Here is a 13,276-nt window from a genome sequence, read left to right on the forward strand (position 1 = left end):
TTTTTCTTTCTTGCTTTTGTCCGCTCTCATGAGAAATGAGAGCTATATTTATAGATTTATGAGAGTGGCATATTCAATAAATAGGAGGAAGATCAAAGATAAGTTGAGAGTGGTTTGAATGGATCGGACAACCTATGTTGATTCCCTCAATCATGGATCCTTTATTGGACATTTGCATGTCTTAATGATATCAAAATTTGACGATCTTGAGCTTGTTGGATTCGTCTCGTCGAGCCGCTTGATTCAACTATAAGCATGTCACTTCTGGAAAACGTTTGGTCGTCCAATTTATCGTTTGAATTTTTCAAATGTGCTTCAAGTATTTGATTTGGACCCGGCCCATTTGAGCTCGATTGAGTCAAACTTGGTGTCGTTGGGTTCGTATTTTTTAGACGTTCAGTTCGACTGTAAGTTTTCTGAAATCGGAGTTCAAATTGTTCCAAATTTAATTTTGGAAGTTTCAAATTTAATTTTGCCTTGAGATTCGTGCCCGATCAAGATAATTTTTTGATGATATATATAATTGTTTTGTATACTTATATGCCTATGTTGGAAATATTTCTGCATTGGGATAATGAATCATAATTGTTTTTACTTAAAAAAAAACAACAACAATAAATAAGACATTAATACAAACAATAAAAAAGGTAAAAAATTACAAGGCTTGGAGCAAATGAGTTTCTTCATTATTAAAAAAAAGAGCTAGTATTAGTGGATGTCCCTCACCAGGAAGCCGAGGGGCTATCAGTGGAAGATTGCCAGCCAAAAAAGAAATGTCTGAAAGTCATCATAAGTGTGTTTTTTGCATTTTACTGTAGAGTTATAGTAAATTGTCACATAATGCAGGTTGTTTGTTTGTCTGTGAGAGAGAGAGAGAGAGAGAGCAAGTGGGAATCTGAGTTCACATGCTACGGGTCAAGCTAGCTACTATGTAAAGTTTTCTTCTTCTGTGATTGCACGATGCAATAATAATAATGGTGGGCTTCAATAGGCATCAACAAGAAAAAAAAATCATCTCCCCAGCCAAATATTGTTCCTATCTCTCTCTCTCTCTATGTGGGGACAAGAAAAATACATCTTTCTAGTAATATTCTCATTCATTGTTAATTATTCAATTTATATCATAATAACAGTGTATACTCATGCATGCCTATCTTGGTAACTCGTTGGCATCTAACATAATAGTCACAAATACTAGGAGCTCCATCAGAGAGATTACGCGGTCAAAGTGCATGGTGCATGCACGAGTCAAGCGTGACCTCGTAGAGTAGTGGTTTACGCTAGCTTGTGGACAAATGACCACCCCCCTGCGAAAATCATGATATAGAGATTTGCCCCAAGAGATCAAATTGAAGGGGCAACCACATACCCTCGACGAGCACCTACAAATGACTCATTTAGAACAATCTATACCTTAAGGATCACTTGCCTCAACCGAACCTGCTCACTTGCAACACCTATCTATGATCAAGGTCACCCGCCTACACCTATCTCATTTGTGGAGACTCGCCTCTTATTCCTAAGCTGTCACCTCCATAGTCGTGTCTTACGAGTCATATCCCAATTATTCGCCAAAAACATTCACCATTGAAGACTCAACCACAACACCCACTTGAGAAGAGGGGGTCATGTCAGAAACATAGATTCGTGTGTGCATTATCCTGGTAATTAAACGTGTATATATGTCAGCTTACAACAATCATTCTAGTTTTTTTCATTTTTGGTCATAAACAGGAATTAAGAAGAGAGAATGATGCGGTGCATTTTAAGCTTTTAGCATCCCTTAGGATACCTTACCTAGTTTGTTAGAATGAGCTTCTAGAATACTCTTTTAGCTTTATAAATTGGAAGTATTGTAGAGGAAAAAGGCATTGAATGATATAATATACCCCTTGAAGCCTTAGAGCTTGCCTTCTTCTTCTTCCCTGGATTGGGATAACGAAATCCTTCTTGCAAGTCGAGTTTTTCGACGATCCACTACATCAGAATTATTGATGGCTAAACCAAGCAGCTTAATTATTAGACGCCATGGAGCTTGCAAGGATAAGGAGTCGAAGTTACAAGATTTAAGAAACAAGGGTTCTCTTGTTCTCGGCAAAAACTTACACAAATAACATTTACCGCTACCTACACAAACTAACCCATCAATATCATTACTACAAACAACATACAAATCCCCACAGCTTCCTGTTCGCAAGCTCACTCCAACAGGATTCAGATAAAAAGAGAAAGGGTTATCTGTTTTAACTGTGGTGGCAAGTTTGGCTCAAATCATCACGCCGGAGTAAATATTATTTAGGCTTCGTTTGGGATGTCTTTTTTACTGCTTCTTAAAATAGCTTTTTAGTGTATAAATTTAAATTTATGTACTAAAAAACTGTTTTAAGCAGCAGTAAAGCAACCGTCCCAAACGAAGTCTTAGATTTCATTTGAGACGGTTTCCTTATTGCTTCTTAAAGCTGTTTTTTTTTTATTAATTTTTAATATAAAAAATTAATTTTTATACTAGAAAACTGCTTTAAGAAGCAATAAAAAAACCGTTCCAAATGAAGTTTTAATGTGTCGAACAAGTGACTTTCCAATATTGATATCATCAACATCCACCAACATGTTCTTTATGTTAGAAGCTAAGTCATAAGAACACATTGGAAGAAATCACCACCTGAATGCACTTCAGGATACATAAATAGAAACCAAATTAAACTCAAATCTTATTCATCGTTTTTCATCACAAAAAACAACGCTTATTTATAGAATTTGTAGGCTACATAAAAGGCAATAGGCCTAAATAAAAATATAAAAGCCAAATTATCTAATTATAATACATGGACTGAAGTTGATAATAAAAGAATCAGCAATAGTTCGGGACTAATCCTACTATTAATGAGTTCTTAGATTACTTGAGAGGTGCAAATTTATTCTGTAAATTAGACATTCGTTAAGGATATCATCAAAACAACCAATGATTGAGGATTCAGTGTTGGCTTTATCCGATTTTTCAAAGTAGTTTCTCATTGAATTTGATGCTGCAAGCATTGGGATAGGTGCAGCCATGCAAAATGTTAATCCAGTTTCTTTTTTTAAGAAAAAATTACTTCCTAAGATACAAAATTCTCTATTTACAATTACATTCGGGACGATTTTTTTACTACTTCTTAAAGCAGCTTTTTAATATAAATTTTTTTTAATTTTGTATTATTTTTTTTTTTTAAGAAGCAGTAAGAAAATCGTACCAAATGAAGCATACATTAAAGACCTTTTTGCTATCTCTAAAGTATGTATAAGTGGAGTAAACAATACCTTTTGGGGATTGAACTTAGGACAAATCATAAAGTATTACAAGAACTACAAACACGAGTAACACAAAACTCCATGCCATTAACGTTATCTTCACACTACAGAAAAAACGCTGAAAACCGGCGGTTTTTTCCGGCGGTTAGTGTAGATTTACCGGCGGTTTTTAAAGTTACCGGCGGTCTAACGGCGGTTTGTGAACCGCCGGAAAAAACAGCGTAGGAAACCATTCCCAACGGCTTTTTACCGGCGGTTTATTTTTGCGGCGGTTTTCCGGCGGCCAATACCGCCGGTGACCACCGGAATTTTAACCGTCGGTCTACTGGCGGTTAAGCCGCCGGTACTGTAACCGCCGGAAAACCGCCGGTCAAATTACCGGCGGTTTTCCGGCGGTTAAACCTGGCTTCAATTTCCATATAGAGTACAAATCCCACAAGAATATATAACTCCGCAGCCGATTCCCTGTGGAGAGTTCTTGAGAATTGTTCAAACTTGAAGGTGGTCAAAATATGATTTTTTTGGCTTACATTGCCTCATTTAAGTTACTATGCCATGCATGTCAATGTCTGCTCTTAGACTTCATTTGGGATGACTTTCTTACTGCTTTTTAAAGCTAATTTTTTGTTAAAAAATTAAAATTTTATTACTAAAAAACAACTTTAATAAGCATTAAGAAAGTCATCCCAAACGAAGACTTAATCCTATCAATAGATAGATATTACAATGCTCGGATCACATATAGAGAAACTTGTAAGGCAACTTGACGCTAAGTACCTCATTTCCCAAGTTAAGACATCCCCTTTTAGGCAGTTCTTCATAGCTCATGAAATATAATTCTTAGATTTCCTCATTCATCAATTATTAATGAGGATGATTGGAGATGATGAGAATGATGTGCACTCCATCATGTTTAGCATTGGAGGAATGAATACATTACTTGAAGTCATTCACTTTTCTTTAGTGATTGGGTTGAGTTTAATTTGGAGAGTTCCTATTTGGTGACAATTCATTAAGGGCAAGAAGTAGCAGAATGCTCAAGAGTATTTGCACAGGGATTATAATTTGCCACTCATAAATAGAGTAATAAGCCCCAATTCCAAATTCAAATCTCCGGGCTATTTTCTACGAAAGTTGTAAGTCCCAAACTAAATCTAAATCCCTGGGTTACTTTCTACGAAAACCGTAAATATCAATCTAAATTCAAACTCCTGGGCAACTTCTAAGGAAGCCATAAGCCCCAACTCAAATTAAATCAAACTAAAATCCACATCTAACCACTTCAGTCTACTCGGGATCCCTGAGAGGAGACAACCCATGGCTGCTAATCAGATTCCCTGGACACTACGGTCAATGATTGCTAGTGTTGGTAGACTGAAATCTATGATAAACCCGGGACGACGGAACCATGGGATCTTGATCGGGTTTACCTCCATTTCCCCTACTATTGAGACTAAAATTAACTAAAATTTATTTCATCCCTAATCGAGAGTTCTCTCTTACGTTGTAAGAGGGGTAATTAACTATGGGCGCTTGCGCTCATAGGAAGTAAGAACCCAAGATCTATAAACCCTGACACTACCCTAAAGGGAAATCTGGTTAATTTCAATCTGACTTAAGAAAAATGAAATCCTACAGCTGCAAAGCGGGATTCGTGCATTCGTGCCATTTTTCTTGAGCCAACACTAACGATGACCATCAACTCTCATCGACGACCATCACCAGCAATCATCTCCATTGCCTATAGACTTCAACTAAAGATCTAACATTGTTGTTGGGTATTAACTATATGATTGTGAAAAATTGGTTTTTGCATACCCTATAGAAAAAAATAGACATTTTTTCTTAAAATAATCCTTTCTTCTGTAATTTGAGAAAGGAAAGATTCTTGTGCTTTCTTATATATATTGAATTTTTCAACTATGCTAGATTCTGAATTTTTTTTTCCTTTCGATTTTTTCATGTAAATTTTTTTTGGCCTTTTACAACATTTTAGCTATGTTTGTTGAATTTTTGTCCAACTCCAAGAAAAAAAAAAAAAAAACCAAATCTACCTATGTAAATTTTGTAACAATAATTTGACAATCTATTCGACTTCATTGGGTTTCTTTCAATAAAATATTAATTTGAAATTAATTTTATTTAAATTAGAACTCTGATGATCACAAAGTTAATTTTGAAAATTTTAATTATATATATTTGATATATCATCAAAATATTATCTTGATCGGGAACAAATCTCGAGGCAAAATCAAGTTGGAAATTTCAAAAATTAAATAGGAGAGCATCCAAACTTCAATTTCATCAAACTTATAGTCAAATTGAGCATCTCAAAAATACGAACCCGACGACACCAAATTTCACTCTATCCGAGCTCAAATGAGATCAAATAAATGACCCGAAGTGCATTTGGAAGGTTCAATCTATAATTTGGATTACCACATAGTTTCCAAACGTGATGTGCTTATAGTCGAATCTAGAGGCTCAACGAGACGAATCCAACGAGCCTAAGATCGATAAATTTTGATATCATTATGACATTCAAATGTCCAATAAATGATCCACAATCAAAGAATTTATCATCCGTCACCCATTCAAACCACTCTCAATTTAGCCTTGATATTCCTCCTAATTACTGGTCATGCCACTCATAGAAACTTATAAATAGACCTTTCATTCTTCATTGAGATGGGGAGAAAAAAAGGACCCCAAACAAGAAGGAAGAAAGAAGGAAGTAGAGAAACTTAATTTATCTTGCCACCAAGCTCCTCCTCGACTTCCTCCCGGCCACTGACCGATGTTGGATTTCATCATGTCGCCGAATTTTCGTCGAATTCCTACCCGATACTGGACTTCTGCCCATCGTCGGATTTATACGGCACCTAATCTTTTTGCCCTTTGCCGGACTTTTGCCCAACACCGTACTTCAGTCCGACGCCAAACTTTCATCAGTCGCTAGATTTTTACCCATCGTCGGACTTTTGCTAAACTTCTACCAGACACCAAACATCTAACTATTTCAGATTTTTACCCGACGTCAGACTTCTGCTAGTCGTTAGGCTACCGCTAGTCACTAGTCTATTGTCAAATTTCTACCTGATGCCGAACTTCCACCCATCGCCAGACTTTTGCCCTTCACCAGACTTTTGTTGGACTGCTACCCAGCATCGGACTTCAGCCTGTACCCGGACTTCTACCCGTTTTCAGACTTCTGCCCAGCACCGAACTTTCGTTAAACTTCCACCAAACACTGAACTTCCGCCTGTCGTCGGACTTCTTCCCATCGCCGAACTTTTGTTGGACTTCTACCCAACACAGAACTTTCTCCCGTCGTCATATTTTTGCCCGTCGTTGGACTTTCATTAGACTTCTATCCGATGTCGAACTTCCGTCCGTCACCAAATTTCTACTTGATGCTAGACTTCCTCCTGTCAATGGTCCTTCCAACCTTCATTGCCAGATAACAATTTTTTTGACCTCCGTCTCCTGCTGACTACGATCATTTCGACCTCGGCCAACCAACATCTTTCCTAGCAATTAAATGAATCATTCAACCATAATCATCTCCATGAAATAGAAAATAAGTCAATTCTTCCAAGTAAACTATAAACTTGCTACAATATTTAGGAAGAATAAAACCCCTAATCCAATAAGATATAGTATTACAAATAAAGAAATTGAGAAATTGTTGTTTACCAGCAAAAGACAGGATCTTAGCTTTCCACTCAACAAGCAAATTAGTTATTTTATTTAGCAATGGTTGGAAATCAAAAGAAGTAAACCTTTTAATAGATATAGGTAAACTAAGATATTTCAAAGTGCTATGAGAAATTGATATATTCAAAATATGACAAATATTGTCAGCCACATAAGCACCTTTGGAGAAGAAAGCCAAACTTTTATTCTGATTAACGAAAATACTAGAACAAATAGAAAAATGCTCCAATATTTTCTTTAACCTCTCAGCATTAAGAATAGAGGCTTTACCATAAACCAAAACATTATTTTCATAAAAATGGTGAGAAATGAAATTCTAATCAATATCCATACCTCAAATTGAATAGCAGTGGACTTATTATCTAACATATTAGATAAGGCACCCATAATAATGCAAAATAAATATGGAGAAAGGGGACATCCTTGTTAAAGACATGAGGATGAACTAAAAGAATAATCTAAAGTACCATTAAAAGGAAAAAAATCCTAAATACAACCCTTAATCCAAGAAATGAAAAAGGCTAGGAAAACCTTTCTAAGCCATTCTTTATAAAAGAAAATCTTCGGATACTATATCAAAGGCCTTATGAATATCAAGCATTGTACAAAAAAAAGTACTTATCTTTAGCATTATAATTAAAGTCCCTCCACAATTCAAAAGGTTGTAAAATACTATTGAAGAAATCATTTTTTTAAACAAACCTAGCCTAACTAAGATGAATAATAAATGGCATAATAAGTTTCAGCAGACTGGCCAAGATTTTGGAAACAATTTTATAAAGTAATATTATAAAGAAATATGCCTATATTCTATAATTAGAAAAAAGAATAATAACAGAAGATTTTGCTGGATTAGGCATGTGACAAGAAGAAAAAAGTACAAAATTGCTTTACAAAAAATAGAACCAACAATCTCCTAAGAATTCTTAAAAAAGTCAAAAGTAAAATCATTTGGTCTAGGGGCAAAGGAGGAAGAAGAAGAAAAAATAATCATCTTTATTCCTTCAATAGAAATAGGATATGTTGAGGAATGAATAATATTAGCCAGAATGAGTATATCAATAGGAATAGAATAAGAGGTTAAAAGAGCAAGCTTTGGAGTACTAAAAAACCTTTTAAAACACTAAGAAAAAGCAGCAAGAATATCATTAGAATTTGATACCACCCGCTTAGAACTATGGATAATAAATGAGTTTTCAAAGAAAAATCAAGGACCTCCGTTCAAACTGGAACAAAGAATTCAGGACAAAAAAATTTAAGCAAGAAGTAGATATCATTCAAAGAAATCAGACTTAAATACCTTTTAACTTCCTAGCTTTTAACATTGTTGAATACAAAGCCTTATAAAAAGGTCTTTTACTTAAAGAATAATTAACGAAGATAAACGCCCTCCCTCCAAGCCTTGTTGCTTCTACTCTTACCAATAGAAGGTTCTTTCAAGATGGTGGAAGTTTGTGGATTGATGGAACACATAGAAGAAGGATGAACAATAGAACCACAACCCAACCATGAACTGATTTATGGTTATAAATAACTTAAAAAAAAAAAATTCTTACAACAGAGACATTAATTTCCTTAGGAAGAGGAGAGACTTTATTAATCAGAATACAAACATGTGCATAAGTAAGCTTTTTTAATTAGCCGTAAAAGCATTTACACAATATGAACTAACTACTATAAAACAAGCAATCTTAGAAATCCCCTCAAAGGTCCAACAAATTAACAACATATCAAAGATTTTAATCTAAAGAGGTATATAATAAAAATTCCAACATTTGGACGAAATAATGGGAACCAATCTTGGATAATAAATGGTTTTTCAAAGAAAAACTATGGATTGCCTTCCAAACTGGAACAAAGCATTCAAGACAAAAAAATTTAAACAAGAAGAAGCCCTCGTTCAAAGAAAGCAGACTTAAATAACTTTTAATTTCCAAGCTTTTAACTAAGTCCAATGCAAAGCCTCATAAAAAGGTCTCTTACCATGCAAAAGAATAATCAACCAACATAAATGCCCTCCCCCGAAGCCTTCCTGCTTCTACTCCTACCAAAAGAAGGTTCTTTCAAGATGATGGAAGTTTGTGGATGAAATATAACAAAAAATTTACACATTTAATTGCAATTATTAATTTTTGAATTTTTAAAATTGAAACTATAGTATCAAAATTATTCTTTCTAAAATTTTCAATGTATGTAATGGTTAATCAAATGATCTTAACAATTTTTTAAAATCTTTTATAATGTCAATTTTAATGATAAAAAAATAAATTATTAATGTTGATGTTGTACTTACTAGTATAATTGCACGTGCATTAAATGCACGTTAATAAAATTTAAATAATTAAGTAATATTATTAAATTATAAATATTATTTAATTAATTCATTTTTATAAAGAGATGTAATAAATAAAATTTATCATTACAAGTAACTGTAACAACATTTATATTCCTACTTTAACTAAATTAAGATTTTAATAAAATAACAATAAAAATTATTTTATTAAAACAAAATTGATAATATGGTAAAAACTTTATATTATAATATTCTAAAAAAACAATAATGATTGAGTTTAGTGATTTTGGATGTGCTTTTACTTGAGTTAATATATAAATATTAATGCATATTACATCCATCTCAAAAATTATTTAAAGACTTTAATATTAGTCACAATAAAACTTTTAGAAAGGAAATACCACATAATTGTTAAACATTTTAATATAATGTATATCAATAGTCAAGTTGGGATATATTCTCTTGAGATGTCAACCCTAGTTTCTAATTACATCTAGAGAAGTAAGCATATAAAATATATATTGTAGTTTTATATTTCTTTTATAAATATGCAAGCATTATTTCAAAATAGTTATAATTGAGGATGCTAATTTAAGAAGAAATTATAAAAAATTGAATGATACCTTCTAAAAAACAGAATGAAAAAAGGAAGTAACTATATACTTTCATCAATTTAGGGGTGATAGACTTCTTAGAAAATTAAACAACAACATAAAAAATTTCATATCATTATGTATAAATTATAAACATCAATTATATGATAAAAAATAATCAATGTCACTATATAAAATACAAGGGTTTAAATATCTTAAAGCCTCTAGCACTATTAATATTATATATATGGAATAATTTCTAGTTATTAACTACATATGTCATATATCTATAAACAAAGAAAGAATATATGAAAGATATACGAAGGAAATTATTACTTCCTACCTACAGAGGATTAATGTAATTATTTAAATACCTCATTATCATCCACAAAAATTGACGTGATTTACAATATTAATGCTAGAGTATATATATATATATATATATATATAGGTCTTGCTACTTGTCCATAAAAACAAATTTTAAAAGCCAATAGAGATCCTAGATTCCAAAATTATGAATATACTTTAGCGTAAACCATCCAACTAAATATATAATTTGATTATGAGTGCTCAAACAAAGAAATGACAAATTTCCTAAAGAAAATGATTAAATTTCACATAGATCAATATATCTAGCAATAATAAGTTTAACAGCAAAAAAAAATGTATTGGCTTTCATTTACATGACATGAACATGAAGATTTTTATGAACATGATGATTTTTCACCTTATTGGTATTCACATGCATAGGTTGTCAGGTTCATCTCATATTTATTCATCACTGTCAATTAATACAACATTTCTAATGTATGTGATTACAATATAATACATGGTTTCTGCAAGTAGTGCACTTGATATCAATTTCAACTTTGAAACTATAGGTTAAATAAGATTAATATTGTGGATAAGGGAAAGACAACACATGATTGAGCCACACTTGCAAGGCTTACTTAAGTGACAATAATTTTAATAAGTGAAACTTCAATTGAAGCGAAGAGTTAGAGTAAGAAAAGAAATATTTACAAAAAGAATTTTAATATTTATAGATCGAAAATCAAATAATAACATGGGTGTCAATTTGATAATCACCAATTAATATTATCAATCAAATGATAGTTAACTATTAGAGATATTAACATTTTGAATTCATCATGTAAGTAAATGTGAACATAGATGAAGAGAAAAGTATAAGATTGCTATTCGAGAATATGATAATAATAATAAAAAAACTACAATTAAATAGACTATGATACATGTATTAGAGTGTTAATGATTAGTATAGACCAAATTTCTTGATTTTGTATTGGGTCTTTAAGAGCATCCAATTAAGAATATAACAGATGGAATTGTCCAACAATCCAACAGCAATACCGCATGATACTTGTTAAAGATGTATGTTTAGGGTAAGCCTTCACCACTACATGCAGAAATAATTGTTAAGCATTTTTTGGAATAGAAAAGTTGTTCAAAGTAAAAGTGCAAAGAAAATAATTTATGCAACCTGATGAAAATATAAGGTTGTAAATAACTTTAAAATACAAAAATCACCACATGATACCGAAAATTAGAACTAACACGTATATAATTTTTAAAAAACAATGCAAATCCGCCCAACCTAAAAATTTAATATTAATAACAAATCATTATGATACAATATATGATTTTTGAAAAGTAGTAAACTTGATATCAATTTCAACTTTGAAAATATAGATTAAATGAGGTTAATAATGAGTAAAAGTCATCAAAATGAAGGGGTTGGAGGTTCGTTCGAATCGCCGTTTTGAAGGCCTGGTATGATGGGGGTAGCCCATTGAGTGTGTATAGAATGATAACTTTAGGGTCTAATATATATCTGACGACATTGATGGTGTCTACTTTGAGCTTAGTGTCTGACAAATACCGCTACATTGTTTTGTTGTTCACAGAAATGTGATGCAGTTCATTCTTCAGTCGAATGATACGAGAGCATTTTTTAGTCTGAAGTATCTTATTTATCATTTGTCAAATTTTAACACATGAGTCAAGATTCAGGACATACGACAACAAGGAAGTAGAGACAGTGGAGAGCAGTTTGTAGTCTGAAGTATCTTATTTATTGTTTGTCAAATTTTAACACATGAGTCAAGATTCAGGACATACGACAACAAGGAAGTAGAGACAGTGGAGAGCAGTTTGTAGTCTGAAGTATCTTATTTATTGTTTGTCAAATTTTAACACATGAGTCAAGATTCAGGACATACGACAACAAGGAAGTAGAGACAGTGGAGAACAAGGCAATTGCAAGATTATGATAGATCAACATCTAGTTAGAGTACTGTGGATTGATATCAATTTTGTTGTGGTTGTTACTTGGCGAGGAGGTCGGCAAACAATTCCATCAAGAATTCAAGATATCATTTGAATCCATTAGCTCGAAACACCTTTAGCACTTGCGAGCACCAGGTGAGGTGATTCTCAGCTGTGAGCTGAGCCGTGATAATATTCTTAAGGGTAAACTTTAATAACTTAAGCTGAGGGGGGGATCGAAGCTCCGTTAAGAAGAGGCCGAGTTGCATCAGAACATCCACTTACAGAGCTATCTAAGGTCATGCTGATTACCTTCAGAAAATGTATAAAGGAATAGTGGAAGCTGTAAGGCTTAAACCAGCTCTAATTACCATGAAAACCTCTCTCTTGTATAAAAGTTTTGTATAGAAGTAAATATAGCAAAGAAGTGGATAAAGGTAAAAGGTGAAGGTAAAGTTACTTTGTAGGTTGCATACCTCTCTATCTCTGTAAATTACACATGAGCTGTATATACATGTAAAAGATAATGAGTTAGTTGATAATGTAAGATGAAGATGTAATAAGCCACAGGGAACATGCTCTGATCACGTACAATGAATAGCATTGCTATGCGGACCACAGGGGATGTGTGTTGAGTGTGTCTCGTTTGTGTTTGCTAGCTAATATTCTTTAGCATATCGTGATTGAAGAAAATTCATGGAAGCATGGTTGTATTGTTTTTCATTAAGATGCAACAATACCTATTGGTTTGAGAAGGAATTATATAATCTAATAATTTGATTTGTTACTTAAGATAAAAAAAAAGTTTAATAAATAAGTTAAAAAAACATATTTAAAATAAAAATAATAGTTACCCTAAATAGGCCCTAAATTATTTTACATAAAATACTTTCTATTTTTTATATTTTACAATTTAATACGAAATAAAAATATGTTTGATATTCAATAAATTTTATTGAATATTATATTTAATATTGATGGCGGACAACAATAGGGAGTGATGGTAATTATCACTGCGGGACCATAGGAGATAATTTCATTTAAAAAATATATAAAAAATCCTAATAAATACCAAAAGTTTGTTCTAAATATTTAA

The sequence above is a fragment of the Dendrobium catenatum genome, unplaced genomic scaffold (genome assembly GCF_001605985.2).
Source record: "Dendrobium catenatum unplaced genomic scaffold, ASM160598v2 fragScaff_scaffold_664, whole genome shotgun sequence".
In the NCBI taxonomy this organism is placed as follows: domain Eukaryota; kingdom Viridiplantae; phylum Streptophyta; class Magnoliopsida; order Asparagales; family Orchidaceae; genus Dendrobium; species Dendrobium catenatum.